This window comes from Rhopalosiphum padi, chromosome 3, assembly GCF_020882245.1.
Source record: "Rhopalosiphum padi isolate XX-2018 chromosome 3, ASM2088224v1, whole genome shotgun sequence".
Lineage (NCBI taxonomy): Eukaryota > Metazoa > Arthropoda > Insecta > Hemiptera > Aphididae > Rhopalosiphum > Rhopalosiphum padi.
This window is the reverse complement of record NC_083599.1, coordinates 68,463,082-68,481,937: the sequence shown is the minus strand read 5'-3', so window position 1 is coordinate 68,481,937 and position 18,856 is coordinate 68,463,082. Positions and strand designations below refer to the sequence as shown.

At 26.7% G+C, this 18,856-nt stretch overlaps 1 protein-coding gene across 2 annotated transcripts in view; it reads right to left on the bottom strand.

Moving 5' to 3' along the window:
• LOC132926494 (tyrosine-protein kinase receptor-like) overlaps positions 1 to 18,856 on the bottom strand; it is a 360,502-nt gene that overhangs the window by 116,171 nt on the left and 225,475 nt on the right. The gene's annotated exons all lie outside the window — the stretch shown is intronic.

Sequence of the window (18,856 nt, the reverse complement as noted above, 5' to 3'; positions counted from 1 at the left end):
ATCTAAATTGTAAACTTACAGCATTGTATTATTTACAAACACAAAACAATTAATTTATAAATTTAGAGCTAATAATAAACGGAATTTATTATAAAACTTCAACAATAATAGCTGTTTTAATTAATGTTTAATCTAAAGAAAATATAATATTTTTACTGTTACTTTTCTTATATAGGTATAGGTTAACAAATATATAAAAATAAATGTTTCAAGTCATAATATAAATAATTATTTTTATTGATGAGAGAGTGGTCACCTTAATTTATTGTCAAAATGTTTAAAAAATGGTGAATTGGGTGAAGAATGGGTGCAGACAGACTACTGATAGACATAAGACATACTAAAAAAGATATAATTATTAATCGATCTCTATTGTCATTTGTCGTCGTGATCGGTGCGAATAATCGTCGGCCGACGCACGCCGACAACGTACACAAAAAAATAAAATATAAAAATAGATGGAATTATATAAAAAGTCGCCGTGCGTCGTGCATATTACGGCGATAATATAGAATAATAAAAAACATAATAATAATATTCAAAATCACTACATTATTATATGATTAGATTTTCAACATTTTTAAACTGTTTTTAAGTTATTTACGGGCATAACAAATTTTAAATTTATTTCCTATAGGTATCTGTCGAAAAAAAATTATTCGCTGGGTCAAAATACTTGAAAATTTAATGAAAGGATCCCACAAAATTTTTTCTTGTATCTGTATAAGATAATATTTAAAATATAAAGTCACAGTGTTTAGATTCTGAGCGAGGCGACACATTATGTACAACATAATAGTGCATACTTTCCTAAAAAGTTCGTTCAAATTTTTTCTTTTAAGTTTAATATCAGATCGCTTATATGTAATACACACAAACAATTATGTATTTATTAATTCTAAAGTCTAAATATATATATATATATTAGTGATGGGTCGAATTGTTCGAATCTCGAACCGAACCGAACCGAACCCTTGATGTTCGGTTCGATTCGAAATTCGAACTCGGCACGAAAAAAATTCGAACCGAACTATCAAACATCTTTTACTGTTCGAAAATCGAACTTGAAAATATTTGTCGAACCTGACTTACTGACCACGATAGTTCAGAGACCAAATATTTGTACAATTCTTCAAAATTTATTTAAAAAAAATAAAAATTGATAATCATTTTTTAGAAATAATTAGACTATTGGCGATAGAAAGTTATAAACTGTAACAGGCACCTTATGTATCATTTATAATTATAATGATAAAAAATATTGAGTTCGAGTTCGAGTTCGACTTAAAATGATTCTAGGTTCGTTTCGGTTCGGTTCGAGTTCGAAAAAATAATTTAAAGTTCGGTTCAAGTTCGGTTCGATTTAAAAAATCAGAGTTCGACCCATCACTAATATATATGTATGTAATTAAAGCTTCATACATTTAAGAGATATACTTACTTTTTATACGGTTTGTTTTAATTAATATATATAAGAGAAAATAGAAAAAAAAATAGTTTAACATTTATTTTTGTAAATGAAACTAATAAATTCAGCTCATTTCTGAGAATGGTTACGTTCGTCGAAACACGTCGCATTATTACTGCAATATCATGGTTTTTTTTTACCGCTTTTTCATAATTAAAAAAAAAGATTACAAGTTATTCTAAGAAGTGGTGGTTTATCAAAATATTTTTTTTTTTTTATAGCAGGTATTGCTCAAATTATTTACTTTTTATACCTGTGCTAGGGGTTCTGTAAATAAATAATACATTTTCGGAGTTTTCACTTAAATTAATTCACACTGAAAATCCCACGGTTTTTTTATTCATCATTCAGAACGCCTAATTAAATTATAACTTTTAAGTCAAATTTGTTTATGGTATTTTCAAAAATACCCGTACTGTTCACTTTTAAATTTAATCTATATCTTGTTTCTTTAAAACAAATTATTATTAGAGAGTAGTGTTTTAAATATAACGATGTTTTATATTTTTGAATCTATTTTTATTTTATTTATTTACAAAACGTTTACCGTTTATTACGTACTATTTATTTAATTTAATATATTTACCCATTAGTATTTAAATTATTTATTTTATTTTCCAGATATGTTTTTCATTTTTTCCCTTTATCAAACAATGTAATTATGTTTTAGATTTTAATTTGGGAATTAATTCTGTGAGATGTTCACCTACAGGCTACCAATTTTGTATATTTTTCTTAGCTATTAGTTGATAAAACTATTTTTCCGCGTTTCTCGGTCGTACTACGTTAACGAGTATTGTCTTTAATACATTCTTCTCTTTAACCACGGATTGAGGTTAATTCGCTAAATAATGAAAGAGAATACGTTTTCAAAAGTTATTTCAAAGTTCTAACTAATAAATTACTGAAAATACATGGGTTTTAATGTAGAAAATATTATATTTTAATATTTCAATAAGAAGTGTGTTCTGCTAAACTTTGATGCTGGACGTTTCTCTCAACTAACATTTTTCTTTCTGACACAGTACGTTTCACAAATATCTTCTAAAGTTCTTCTATCCAATAAAGAAAATGTGTCTAAATATTATTTATCACGATACTTCGTCGAAAAAAATTGTCTAACATCACGCAGCTATTTTCAGTGTTCAAAAATATACTATTTTAAATAAACTGCAATGCCAATACATCATTTAAATAATAAATGGTATTTATATAATATTCTGGTGACTGTTTCAAAGACCATCCATCAATGACAGAAACTATATAATGCCACTTGAAAAAAAAATCACTGATCTCGTAATTAGGTCTCGTAATTATGGATCTAATCCATTCAATCGATATCGCTAAAACATAGTAAAATATTAAAATATATTATCGATTATCATTACTGTTGGTAAGTTTTTATACAAACCAAAATAGCGAATATTCACTTTATCGACGATTTTTATGCCTTAATAGTCAGCGATTTCATTATTATTGTAATTTATAAATATTAAAATGTTCATATAGTTATATTTTTTTAAATGACAAAACATATTTTTATACCAAATTCAACCCTTGTATGAGATGAACTTACTAAAATAATATTATTGTATAGTTGCTTTTGTGGGTTATGTTAATTACATACAAATTATGTTTCTTTTTCGTTATAATATACACTTATATAATTATTTTAATGAATAAATACTTAATATATTTTTAATATTATATTCCTATAATTTATTTATTAGAATTAACAGTAAATTATTAATATAGTGTATATTTTATTAGTATGAACCGAAATAAAAGTCCGCTATGTAAAGGTGTATATTCAATTTGCAAAGGTGATTTTCTTTTTGATCCTATAATTGACTTATTCTTTGTTATTTTTAATTTTTAATAACTTAAGATTGGAAAAAAATTATTTTTAAATAATTATATATTTTTTTTTTTTTTTGCTAAGAATAATAATATAAAAACCGGTTGCAAATAAATATCTTAATGTTTACAATGTAAAGTATTTATTAAAACGTTAGATCATATTGTACTATGAAAAGACTGTGAAACTAACAACTATATTATAGTCTTTAAGACAAAAATAGAAACGTGTGCATGTATATAGGTTCTTATCATTTCTTATAGGAAAATTTAAAATATTATCATTTTTCAATGTAAATAAATTAAATGTGAAAAAGAATTGTGGAAAAACAGATTTATAAGCAGTTGTGCGTGTGCAGATACGAGTCCTATAATAGTTATGTTAGCTTAAACTCGTCTTATGGTCGGGAGCATGCAATGCACTCTCTTTACATTATAATATTATATACATTACACATCCTCTAAAATTGAACCGTAGAGTACGTAAATATTTTTTTTTACTTTGATAAACGTAATCCTTAAAACTATTGAATATTCATCTAGCTTGTTGATTAATTACATGCTTACGTAAATTTACTTTGTTACATAATATTTATTTCATTATAATACGGAGTTAAATGTACTACATAAACATGAAAAGAAAAAGTAATTTATTTTATGTCGACTCGTAAATCAATAAGCAATTGATTTTGTTTCAAATAAATTATATATAATATTTATCGTACATGTTAATGACAGAGAGTGGTATGACTAACGACAACTGTTTTAGTATAACGATGGAGAAATCAAAAATATTAAAATATAAATACTAAATATAAATTGAATCGAATTGTAAATAAATTCATTTAGAAAATTTAAAAAATAAAATATTATTTTTAGTGGATAATTATTCATAACTTTATAAAATCCATCCGTAATAATATAATATACATTCAAGTTTAATGATTAAATCTATTAATTAATTAATTATTTTAATTGGCTTATGTATTATATTATATGCAATATGCATTATTTAAAAAATTAACGAAAATCAGTTTATCGATTAGTTATAAAACATTAACACAATAACACCTATAAAAATATTAAAAGTTTTATGTAAATGTCCATAATTTAGTTTTTGGCATCACACATTTTGAAAAAAATGAATGATAATATATTTTAGTCGAATAAATATTTTTCTTATTTAGAACTAAGTCCTAAGTTTTTTCTTAAAAACTTTTAATGCTAAAATTTTTTGAAAGTTTTTCTCGTCAAACTTTTGATTGTTTATTTTTTTTAATGTTAATACAACTTAAATTAAAATATATCTTTGCAACTTAAAAAGAAAGATAACATAATTACAAAAATAAAAATAATTAGAACAGTGAAAATTCACATTTTATTCGAATTTAAAATAAACATGATTTTCTAGGTTTTAAATAAAGTTCGTGTCATTATTTTATACATTTTTAAATATAATTTTAATGATTATGTTATTAAAAAAAATGACACTTAATGCATTTATGACATGATACTATTTATTATTTATGTGAAAAGAATTTAAAAAATGGGTATAAATGGCTCGTAAAAATAAAAATAAAAAATATTCGAATAATATAATAATATATTAAACATAATAATTTAATGTGTAAAACATACACTGTATATGTATAGGAATTAATTTAAAACGCTTCACAAGCTGCTTTAAAATATTATACTGCAGTGATCACATGGAATAAAATTTATAATTGAGTATTTATGTGTATTATTATACAAATATTGTTCCAAGCGAATATTTAACTACTTAACAAATTAACTATAATTCTATAGAAAATTACTTTATATTGAAAATAATATGGTTATACGAGCACTAAAAAAATACTAATTAGATATAAATAAATTAAAATATTATTTTATTTTATTAAACGCAATCCTATATTTAAAATTTGTTAAAACGTATTTATCTATATGTTTTTCGATGAGCATTCTCAGTAAGTTTAAAATTAAATATTATTTTATGTTAAAATGAAATGACTTTTAAATAATAATTGTAAGCGATAAAATATATAAATGTAAATTGTTAAAATGTATAACTTTTATACAGTCAGCTAACAAATATGATAAAGTAAAAAAATTAAATTCCAAATAATTTTCAAAACTTAAGATGAAAAAAAGAAATTGGTCCGGTTTTAAGCATGCATCATTTACAAAAAAAGCGATGGTGATTATACATCAGACACTTTTGCCACATTGCATAAACAATTGATTAATATAATGATTGAATAAAATTTAATGGACAAATCACGAGCTGCAAAATAATGTGGACTAATAATGGGGCCATTTGCTCACTATTGATTCAATACGTGTATAGTGATTTTTCGTGAAAGTAAGGTTGAAAAAATTGTCAGATGTTGCAGAACGTAGTTAAAATGTTTAATATCAATCACATTCAATTCATTATTATATCACCGAACTGGGAAAATATTGAAAGGTTAAACGACGGTAACATCGGTAATAATACTATTTTACTATATAAAATATACTTTTTACTATTATTACTATTTCATTGTAATGGGTGTTGAAAACGTCATGTCGTCCCGGGTTAGAAGCAGCACGATAACAAAATTGTCTCGTTAGAGTTGGCCATTTACATTGTTACCGTCCACTTCGACGCTGAGAGTTAGCTCGAGTACGCGGAACACTACTAATGATTCCAAGTCTATTGCTCTTTTTTCAATACGCGATAAAAATGTTTGCAAACACTCGAGAAAGTGGGGCCGAGTGATATGAGCGAAACTCCTTACGGGAAACGGCCGCCGGGATCTAATGAAAAGGGCATAAGTGGATGGGGATTTAAGCTCATCCCGATTTGCACAAGTATAAAATTCAATTTCTTTTACGGTCCATACACTATCTATACCGTCCCGTAATCCTCCAAAGTGCGGGGACGCCAGAGAGGGATGAAATGTCACGTAATTCCTCGATTGTCCATAAAATTCTGCAGGATACACTGCGCCGTACGATCGACTGAAGTATTCAACCTCTTCGTGTCTCCAAGCCTTTTGTCGGCACCACCCGCAAGGCACAGACGATTTTCAACGCGGTAAAGTCATAGGTAGATACATGTAATAGTTTTATATCAAAACGCGTAAACGCTTGTCAATCTCGAGGTTACGCGGGCACGGTCCGTAATCGGAGAGACGTCAGGTTTTTAGCAGTTGAAACGTATAACCTTTATGTGTGGTGTATATAATGTATAATTTAGGTATAACTACTATTCCCCGGCCGTTAAAAGGCAATTATTGCAAACGGACGGCTGACAGCTCGTAGATTGTAGTACAGGATGCAATAATTTATCATGGCTGTGTGCGCCAGTGACATTAAAAATATTTTGTTTTTCTGAGAAATAACATCCAGAGTGCGTATGGTCCTTGCTCTACTGTTGTATCATTTTCCTCTAGCTTCCTTCTTATGTGTATAATATAATAGTGACGCACGTATAATATATAATCGGTTTTTATTCAATATCATCAGAATATAAGTATTGGATGAACTGTATAATTTTATATTTATTTTTTGTGAATATTACAAATTAAATTTCATTTCCGTCGATGAATTTAAGTGTTTAAAACCGAAATTGAGGTGTCAACGATGTTTTTATTTATTATTAGGTAGTAATAGAGAAATTCGAGTTTTATGTCACTTAATCTTAAAATGCGATCGTTTAAAAACTCCAAGAAAACTTAAACCAATAGACGTGTCTAAATTGAATTTAAAAAATGTTAATATTTAAAAATATTTATTGATTAAATACATTTAGGGGGGAAAATATTCATATTAAAAGTAAAGCACATAGTTTGAAGTCAAATTAATATTTTAAAAATCCAAATTGCTTTTCAAATTATTGAGTCATTTGTTCAATCAATATTTAATGAGAAAAACTCTTGAATTATTATATTACATTAATTATAATTACTTGCAGCCTTTATAATCGTTGACGTGTGTGCGAGTACGAATACACTATTCTACCATCATACGTGTTAGAAAACTGAGTTTCAGGCTTACATAGTTTGAGTTAAACATATGTACACATTTTCCTTCTCACTTTTACAGGAGTACCTGTGTTAACAGGCTTAGTTTGAATAAAATTTTTATTTTGTCAATTATTTTAAATAATTACCCCAATTCATAAAGTTGTTATTTTTATGTATTAAATAAAGCTATGTGTCATAATTATTTTATTATGGTCAAAGTAAAAAAAAGGATATGAAATATTTTTAACAAATTCCAATCATAATATACTATTTTTAATTTCGTATTTCGTCATTTATTGTATAAAAAAAAATGCCTTTTCAAATATTGTTTTTTTTTATTTTAATACGCTTTTTATTACGTAATTTTCATGTATGTGATTATTTTAATTTATCTAAAAACATCAATAAAATTATTGATGTTTGGATGAAAACAATTCAATGTAACCATTTAGTTTCGAATAAAATGGTTGTATTTCTATAATATTTTCGACAAAACATGATTAATTTAATTTGAGTTCAGAAAAGGTAAACCAAAAAATACTCTTGAAAACAATCATTATTTATACATAATATATTATAAAAATTAACTGTAGAAATAAAAATATATGAATTACTCACACTCATTCACTTTAAATTAGGTATTTTTTTGGTCTCTAATCAGCAAGTCTCCTACAATAAATACGCACGCACACACATACACATTGGTAAATTTGCTTAATCCAATTACTCTGCAATTATCTAAAATCACTTTTTAGCGTGCTATGAAATATTTAGAAGCTGAAATAATAATACATATACGGTTATTATGTTCCAATAATGAATACTGTTGGTAATGATCAACGTGATAAATGCTAACTTATTCGGATGTGATTAATTGTATTTCGATTTAATGTTACTGATGGATTTAATTAACTACCATGAAATGTGTATATATTATTACCGATATGTTTAATCAATGCGATCTTACACCACTACTGTAGTGATTTTTTTATTACTGAACGTAGGCAGGTACTCGGTTAATCGTACTATATTTTATCGAATAGAAAATAGACAGACATTCTAAATTACGTTATCTGTTATAAAGCTCTGTCATATGAATTCGAGATAAGAATAATTTTAAAACGCCCATGTCCCATACGCTCGACAAAAAAAAATTACCGCTTAAATATTATAAATGTATATATATTATATATTTGTTTTTATCTTTCGCCGTTTGTATATTGAATAATATGTTAAATATATATTTTTTTTTTTTTTGAATACCTACAAAGCGACGACCGGCGATAGTATCGATTAACCGCGTTCTGAGAACAGTTCACAATCAACTAACAAACGAATAATTGATACCGATTTTGCTGGGCGCGATCATAACGACAATTTGGGATTCGTCTGTATCGCACATAAAAATATGAGTGAATATAAATAAATCCGCACCGTGACGTTACGCCTCTGTGGATGCGACCACGGAGCCACCCGAGCAGTGTTTGTTTTTGACTGCCGTTCTATAATATTATCCCGGAGCGCCACGCTGTAGTACACACTACTGCGCTGTCAATGATTTCGTTTAATTTCAATCGTCGAATATTTCAAAATCATTCGGTCCGAGTCTATAATGCTCGGAAGTAAAAAATCCGTTACATATCGACTAAATTTTCCGCACGTCAAAGTTTTTGCGAATTTGTTTCCGGTCACAGCGCTGAACGCTATATGTATATAACTACAAGTCCGATATTAAATTGAAATATTATGCTTCGTCGTCCGTACGTACCGACTACATCGACTAGCTATCGACACTAATGGCCTAAACTATTATCCGAGTAGACATAGGAGGACATCGCCAAAAACCGTTTTGCGCGAAATCATCGAAATAAAACAAACGACATCGCGCAGTTAAGGTTCTTTGGTTTTAATCGCGAACGTTTTGTTTCTTATCTCTACCTTTTTGACTCTTTCCCACGCGAAACTTTCTTTCTATACAATTTGTAAATCACGAAACAACTAACAATGGTACTGACGTGGGAGCATTTTTATTGTCTTATAGGGTAGAGAGGTAAGCAAAGTCCCCTTTCAAAGCGTTTACGTTAATGAGTTCTACTCTGGTAAAGTAGTTTTTTTTCGTCTGGCATGCTAATACAGGAAATTCTAGAGTAAGATATATAAAGGAATTTAAGTTTTAATAACGTTTTACGGTCTCAAACGTCTTAAATACATAGACTGCTATGTTTATTCAATATATTTGTAATCATTTTCCTAGTACTATCATGTGACCATGTCTTAATATTACATAAGTCTGAGAACTAATACTGTCATGATATGATGACTCGCCATATCGTTTCTCATTATACACGAATATTCCAATAATATATGACATTAATTAGGTTTAGTCGGATAGACGTTCAGTTATATATTATATTTTACGAAATCATATTTAATTTAACTTTCATTTTACACCAAATTCAAAACACTATACTATTAGTGATTGGTGGCAATAAATTTGTACGCAATACGTAATAAGTATATTAGTATTTTCTAAATTTTATTGTAATTATTAACTATATATATTATCCAATTTCTACTGGTTTAAGATGAATCTATCGTTTTCCTTGAAAACTTGAAATATATAGGATTCAAACACTAGTGAATAATTGTAATATTTCCCCTTCTTATTTCCTCGGTGTAACCATAAATTCTTTAAAATTGGTTTTCCGCGTTTTATGTGTTTAGGTACATAAACCGTTGTTCAGAATTAAAAAAGCAAGTCGTAATAATTATGTTCATAAGTATTTTATTTTAACATTTTTGTTTTTCAAATATATTTGTAAATATTTTCATAGGTATGCTTCATTCTTACTAACGTTATAACAGTAATATAATTTATAGCCAAAAGCGGCCACTTAAATAGAAACAAAAAAATATTCGATTTTTCGTGAGTCAAAACTTAATCCATCTATATAGCAATCTATAGGAGTTGACATAATAAATTATACACACCCTCCGAGTCAAAAGGAATCTATTGATAGAACTTTTATTGAAAACGGTCAAGTCGTTCAAAAGTTGCACGATCACAATAGACGCACGATGGAATTATATTTATTCAAACATTGTTTTGGTAAATTCTGACAAACGGGTATTTACGCGCATGACGGAGAGACACCGCACAAGCACAAGCTCACATAATACATCGTTATATACTGGTAATTTTTAGTATGTCTAATGCAGCCAATTACATTGTACTTGAGGACATTTAATTAATATTTCGTTAAACGACCCTTCAAACGCAACACATAAGTTGAACATTTTCCTTATTTTAGTACACGCGATCAGAGTATAAATAAAACTAATAGTTTTAAGCGATCAAGTTATTATCGGTGATTGTGCTACCTACTGAATTCGACGGATGTGACAGATTACCGTAATTAATGCTGTTTCGTTCAATCATTCGCAATGACCGTACGTATTCGAATCGCTCTAATAAGTTTATCGTAAACGAAATTTCTCTTAATCACAAAATTTAGATAGTATTTCTTTAGACGGCCAATTTACAGTTTAATATTAATCGACCGTCCGCGATATCACGAACCTCATCATTATCTCCGTCGGTATTATTACGTATTGTTTTAAAATAGACACGTTATATTATTATTATTATTATTATTATATTATCGACAAATTCCATTAACTTCGCAAGTCTACTCTGCCTGTAACCGCAGCGGATATAATATCGAAGTTTCTTTGTAAAGCAAATAAGCATTTAATCATTAAATATAATAATATACCTATACTGACTATAATATAACGTTATTATGCGCACATCTGATTGGTTTTAAGCATCGCGGCGGCGTGTTTTATCGTTTCAAAACGTATATGTTGCCCGTGTCGTATTGATTATATTAATTATTATTAACTATTGTCTAACGGAATTTCGTTTCCAATCCGGTGCAGATATTTAACGATAATCGATACTTTATACGATCACAAAAGGCAAAGTTGTTGTTTATTATGACTTAAGTATGAGTTGAGTTTGTAGAGAATGTAAATTATTTGTCGTGGATGATAATATTATAATATATATTATCATGTATTCCGAACCATTGAACTATGCGTACGGGACCAATCAAAATATTATAATGAGTTCGATAACGATATCGTTTTATTGTCAGCGCGTACAACTGTTGATATTATTCTATTTTAAGTATATTGATTGTAATTGTTAAATTGTACGAGATAATTTAAAATGTCATTTAGGCATTTTGATCCCATCGAGTCGGCTTAAATCTCGACCAAATAATCTGATATTAAACGGTTATGACTAATATTATGATTATACCGTACGCGTAGTATGTAGGTGTTTTGCCGCGTTAATTAAACATTAATATTATTCAATGCGTTCGCATTAGGCACTATTATACTTGCGATTGTTATTTGCTACTTTCACTTATAAAGGCGAGCGTAATAAATTATCATATTATTATCGTTGTGTAGTTTGTCCGTTCTCGTACGATTTAAACGCTGCTCGCCACACTATCAAAGATAGGTACTGTAGCATAATATTTTGTTATTTTGTGCGTTTATTCCGTCCATTTTACGAACAACTATAGCGTTTGCCTCTGAACGACAGACTTTGCTACACTGTTATTTGATGGATCTAAAATATATTATGAAATAACCGCGTGTGCTAATATTGTATTTAAAAAAAAAAACTGACGATTTTAATATGATGCAGTGATAATGGCATATTGAATTAATTCTTCATAATATACGTATATTGATGTTATGATATTAAACGTCATCTTATACGTACTTATTCTTTCATTAATAATTATTATTCATCAACGCCCATGCCAATTTATTTCCCGTGATGTTTTTGTTTTATGTCAACAATAATATTATTATTCCAATTACAATTTTCGAATCATTCAGTTTTGAATAATCAAAGCTACTGTTATTATTTTGATTTTCTAAACGAAAACGTAAATTAATACGCGAAATTTAAATTTCGAATTAAATGATAAAGGTATACTTACAAATTTAATTTAATAATTAAAAAAAAAAAAAACTGTCAAATATAAGTAATCATACTGTTTTTCTGTATGATAAGTGTTGAGTGTACCTTGTTAGGTCACTGAAATGGATGTTTTGATATCAAATACAAATCATAGCATACGATGAAAATAAATGATTTTGAAACCAATTTATTCATCGTTTCACTCAGATTCTAAAATAAATTATCGACAAGATAATAATTGTAAATAACAATTTTTAATTTGGAAGATTCGTGTAATTTAACTATGCATTTTCAAATTATTTATATTATATAAAAAAACACTTTTCTGAACCTTTTTTCACATATAGAGAGGACTTAAACCTGTATAATATGTATAATAATTATATGTGACCTATATGGTAATTCTCAAGTTTGTTTAGTAATCTAATATGCATTTTCAACCACGTACCCATATGATATACATGGCTCAGTAGTCAGTTCAAATCAAAGATATACTAACGAAGGTAGCAATTTTATATGTTGTCAGTATCGTGCAACTGTAGTACTAAGCTAATATCACATAGTCATCATCATTATCATTTAATCACGCATTAACATATAACCGAATATCGAGTTATGTTTTAATTGTGAAATTTGACTAATAACAGGCCGTTTCAAATTCTATATAATGATATTCATATTCGTGTGTAGCGTAGACGTTGTGCCGTTTGGGGTCAGAGTAAGTATGACATCGTGACATATATGCTATTTTACTTTTGCCTATACAAAAAAAAAAAAAATAAAACATAAAAAAAATGTTTTTTCTAACAGCGAGTGGTTAAAACAATCGGTCATAAATCCTTTTACTATTTTGTGCGTTATTTACATAGACACCCGCAAAATAGCATCTGAAAATATGACAATATTATTATTGTTAACAATATAGGTACATACATGGATATACGCATATTAACATAAACCCAACTTCCGTGCAGTATACGACGAACGGATATCATACGGTCGGCACGTAATATTATTATTGTTTTAATTAATGTCAATTTTTTTCACGATAAGCAATTTTACAGAATTATTAATCAACTGACGGAATGAACTGTCATTGGAACAATTTTAAGTTTTGATAAAAAAAAAAGTGATTTTAGGTTTGGATAATAATTACAAGAGTGGCGTGATTTGGAAACAGAAAAAAAAGTTTTACAATCAAAATCATTAATAATTACATTATAATATCCTAACAAAATACACTATAGGTACTCGTAATGCAATTAAATATAATTTAAAGATGCGTCTTAATATTTTATAGTAATTTATTTAGGATTTTAAACTAAATATTTGAATTTAAATTTAACAATTAACAAAAAAATCACAAGTCTTTTTAGGTACCAAATAATATCAATTTTTAACTGCTGAGGAATCTCGTTATTATATTTAATGATTCATGAGCAATTTAATCGGTTGAACGTCCGTGCAGTAAAAGTACTAATCACGAATGCAGTTTTGAAAAAATTATTTACGTGCATCCAAATTACAAACAAAAACCTTTTAAACAAAAAAAATTAAATTATTATGACTGTACACATAATGAAATTATGTTGATATTATGTTCAAAATCTTATGAAAAATAACTATCAACAATAATTATTATTAGATTAAATTCGACATATAATGCTCTTAATTACACTAAGACGGCGAATGAAGTGAACTAAAACTAATAAATTTTTCTTTCAGTCCACTTGTCCATTGAAATGGACATACTAAATTCATACTTATTAATTTTTTAAATAAAGTATTTATTCAATTTAAATTTGATTGCAATCAATTTTAGAATAGTGTATAACTATAACAATTAAAGATCCGTTTTTTTTTTATACAACTTTACTAAAACAAATAATTATGTTACCATCAATATATTTTATTCCGATATAATAAAAAATCAAAATCAATTATTATTATAGCAGAAAATTAAAACCTAATAAAATTTCAAATTAAAAAGGTTTTTACGAAAAATCGCCATCTCTATCCAAACTAATTCAAGACCCAAAAGGTTTGAAAATCACAATATTATTATATACTATAATGGTTTTGTAGTTGGTCTAAAGGCAATTTGGACAGCCGTCGGTAGATTTTACTTACGCATTGAGAAACTGTTGACAAAGTAGAAATAATAACATCTCTAAAATGCTTTCTAATATAGATTTCATCATTATCTATATGAGCTTAATTCTTCATTATATAAAGTCCTAGTGTGTTTATTTACTGTTTTTATCAATTTTTAGTGCTCAGAAAATTTTATTTTCATATTTTTTAGTGATTATAATTTTATTATTGACCTTTTATAAAAATAAAAATTATGAATTATATTTAAAGTCATACAATTAATTTAAAAATAAATATAAAATAATTTTTTTAGTTACAATTTAATATTGTATATTTTTACGTTTTTATTAAAACACTGCTAATATAAGTTCAAAATAATATTAGGTACCTACATAATAATTATTATTATAAATTGTTTCAATATGTACTATTATATTATTAATTTTCTGACATTTTTTTAATTTTCATTGTCTAAAGTCCACTAAAAGGTCTTCATAATATTCGTCTGGTTCATACCACAATGTATATAATGCGAAATCCGCTATATTCAATATTGCGATAGTTATTAAAATGAGTTAATATAAAATCATTATTTTATTAATAATTTAGTTATTTGTAATATGTAAAGTATTAAAAAAATGTTTCTGAAATAACAGATAAAATATTGCTTCTCATAATAATTATGATGGATTATAATGAATTAATTTCAACTATGTTATCACTTATCATAATAAGTAAAATACAAAAAAAGGTCTAAACTATTTATTACAGGATGGAGAACAAATATATTGGTATAGGTACTCTTTAAAAAAAGTATCTTACTATTAAATCCAATATTTTACTGACTAATATAGTAATAATATAATGCATATTAATATAATATAATAATAGCTATAATAATTTATATTCTAAGCCTCCGGAATCACTGATCGGATCGCTTAATCAGGATTCTGACTCTCATCTCCGCCACCATGAAATTCATCGTTGCTGTCATCTATTCGACCAAATTTAATCCCTCTTATCCGTTTATTCACTGTCGTATTTATCTTAACCGTTTATATTTTATTTTCATGTAATATGTATATTTATAGAAATAATATGAAATATAAATGTATCTCAATGGCCAGTGTTTTAGAGTTATACAAATGTATTACAAATTTACAATAATAACTTTAATTACTTGGAAAAAATTTAAAGTTCTAAATCACGCATATAGTATTGTATATATTATATACTTAATAATAAAGAACGACATGACTGTACTGTTTTAAAATTAAACGGACAAACGTAAATTGTGCCCGGTACTTTTCAGGTATAAATTATTAATCAGAGACCACGAGGTGGCGACTATCACTGTCCTCCAAAAAGTTGCTTGTTACTTAGTTAGTTTTTTTAAAGTTAAGTTAATTTAGTAAACAATAATAAAAATCAGGTCAATTATACCTAGATATATCTAGAGTTAATAGTAAATGCCAAATGCAGCTCGTATATCCATATTGTCGTGTGGTGTGAAGAAAAAGTACTACAATATTATAGTTAGTAGTCGTGCATAGTATTATGTATAAGCCATAAGGTCATTGTATCGCTAATATCATAATGATTTTAAACACTTTTGTACATTTATTGGTCTAAATCCCGAACGATAAATGAAAATGAATAAGCGTATAAAAGTGTTTAAAACAGATATTGATGAATTCAAGTTCACTTAGATACTATGGGCACAATTTACAATCGCCCAATAATTAATCATTTCCTTTAAAAAATTAATGACATTACTAATCGAAAAGTCGTTTTATAATACGTATATTAGTATGTATTTATCAATATTAGCATGTAGGTAATTGATAAATTAACTTGAAAAATATAGGTAGATACGCAATGCAATGCTATCATATAATATTATTTGATGTCAGTTTGGAATAACTTCTCGGCTAGGTGTGTTATTGTGATTAAAATTATATTAAAAATTAAAAGAAGAATAAATAGCACAACTCCAAATGTGTTGCTTCGAAATTTCATTAAATAATATAGGTTCTCTAACGAAAACAAAAAAACGATTTTTTATCAGACATCAAAAAAGTTTAACCTACCTAATTAAGATTTATTATTAAGTAACAGTATTATGAGTTATAACTCTTTATAAATTAGTATTGTATCAAGTATATACATTAAATTAAAATTAAATAAAGAAAAATGATAAAGAAAGAATGACACAATTTATAAAAATGTTCTTTGGCGCCTTCAAATAAATAATATTATTTATATATTATATAAATTCTTAAAAATTAGCAGATCACAGTTAAAATATTGGCGTGTACCAGTTACCTAGTATAGGTTGTCGGTCATCTGCTAAAACACTGCAGGTATTTATATATTTTTAGTAAAATGCATTTACAAAGTCAATATTAAAAATCAGTAATGACAAAATTATTTTTAATTTAGAATTTCGAACAGCAAAAAACGAAAGATGGCATTACAGTTTAATATTATTACGTGTTTCTATACATTTTAATAGGTACGGTTCCGTCGGCGGTTTCGTAGAATATTATTCGAGTAAATAACGATTTAATCTTTAAATCGAATATAATCGAAGTTCGGTAGGCCATATACAATATTACAATGTACATGTTATACTCGATATGTCACATTCGTTCGGCTTAAATTTATACCGATAGCAGGGTGAGTTGTTGAAGGGAAATCCATCCTGCGTATGCGCAACCCACAAACACAAAAATACACACACACGCGCACACACCCGAGTTTGGTTTGTTTTATGCCTGAAGTCATAAATCGAGTTTCTGATATTTTGTATGAACGATCAGTTGAGAATAACACCCACTGAAGATCATAATTGACTCATATTTGCGTGTTTGTATGCATGCCAAATCTTGAATTTTGGACGAGCAAATAAATCTACGTGACACCTTCTTGTGAAGCCAATGCATAATTCATAATATGCGGCGCATCCACACATTCGTTGTATAGTTTCAAAATCGTAAAAATCCTTTAAAAATTCCACACGTGGAGGTTTTTTTTTATTTTTCATTCATTTATTTATTTTTATTTTTTATTTATTTTTTTTTTTTTATTGTCTTTTTTTCCTTTATAAAGCATGATGATATAATATAGAGTTTGCTCGAGGCTGTAACGGCATCTATGTGAATGTGCTACGTAGCTTACATTTGAATATTTTATAAAAATAATATGTACTCGCGGAAATAAGAAATTGTTGTAAACAATTGGGATTATTATTTAAAACGAATTACATTATTATGATTAAAATAATTATTTACATCAGTGGTTTCTGGAACAGTGAAACATTTAAAAAATAAATATTACACTTATACTATACTATTTAAAACTTTGCTAATTTATTGATTAATACCTAACGATCATATTTAAAATAATAAGAATTATAATATTATTGTTATTGTACTTGTAATATCATGTTAACATAAGTTATTTTAATCATAATTATCCGTATTAGTTATCGGTAATTTAATTCCAACGTAGGATATGTATTAATGTATTATCGGTTCCACGTCAAAATACCCCGGTAAAAATATCTCCGAAAAAATATCTGGCTTAAATGATAATATAAAATATTAACCTTTATTATAAAAGTTGCGATTAGAACTAATAATCTAACTTTATCTAAAGTGAATTTGTGTTATATTTTTTAATTAATTTTTTTGTATTTTATAAACGTTAATAATAATTATATTGTAATAATATCTATGTTACTTTTAATAATTTATATTAATTTTTGACGAAAAATATTATAAATATATAATGTATGTATAATATAATAATTTTAATATTTTTTTAAACATTTTTTAATTAACTTTTTGGTATTTTATAAACTTTAATAATAATTATATTGTATTAATATCTATATAACTTTTATATAAAGGTTACAATTTTGAATTAATATTTACGCGGGATATTATGTTTTAGGGATATTATGACGTACAAACGTATTATCAATACGTTTTATAATATTATTACTTAATATTTCCAATATAATTAAATAAATTATCTAATTTTTAAAAGGCTGTAAAATAAATGAACTTTTTAATATAACAATCAAACATTATATATTTCACCCCGAATTCAACTTATTTATTAGATATATGCAATTATAGATACCATCAAATCTATTTTGTAAAATAGCAGAACATTAATACCATTATTGATTGAACAATCCTCATTCCGATGAAAAAAGTTTAAAATCGTTCAAAATGTACAAATCGAGTTTTTAAACTTTTTTTAAACGTAATAAACGATAGAGTTTTATATTTTATTTTATCGTCCAGCTGTGGACGAAATTGAACCATTAATAAAATTCCATTCCTATATTGTTTTTTTTTTTTTTTTAATTAAAGTTGATGTCTGCACTAAGATTACATCTAATGAGTT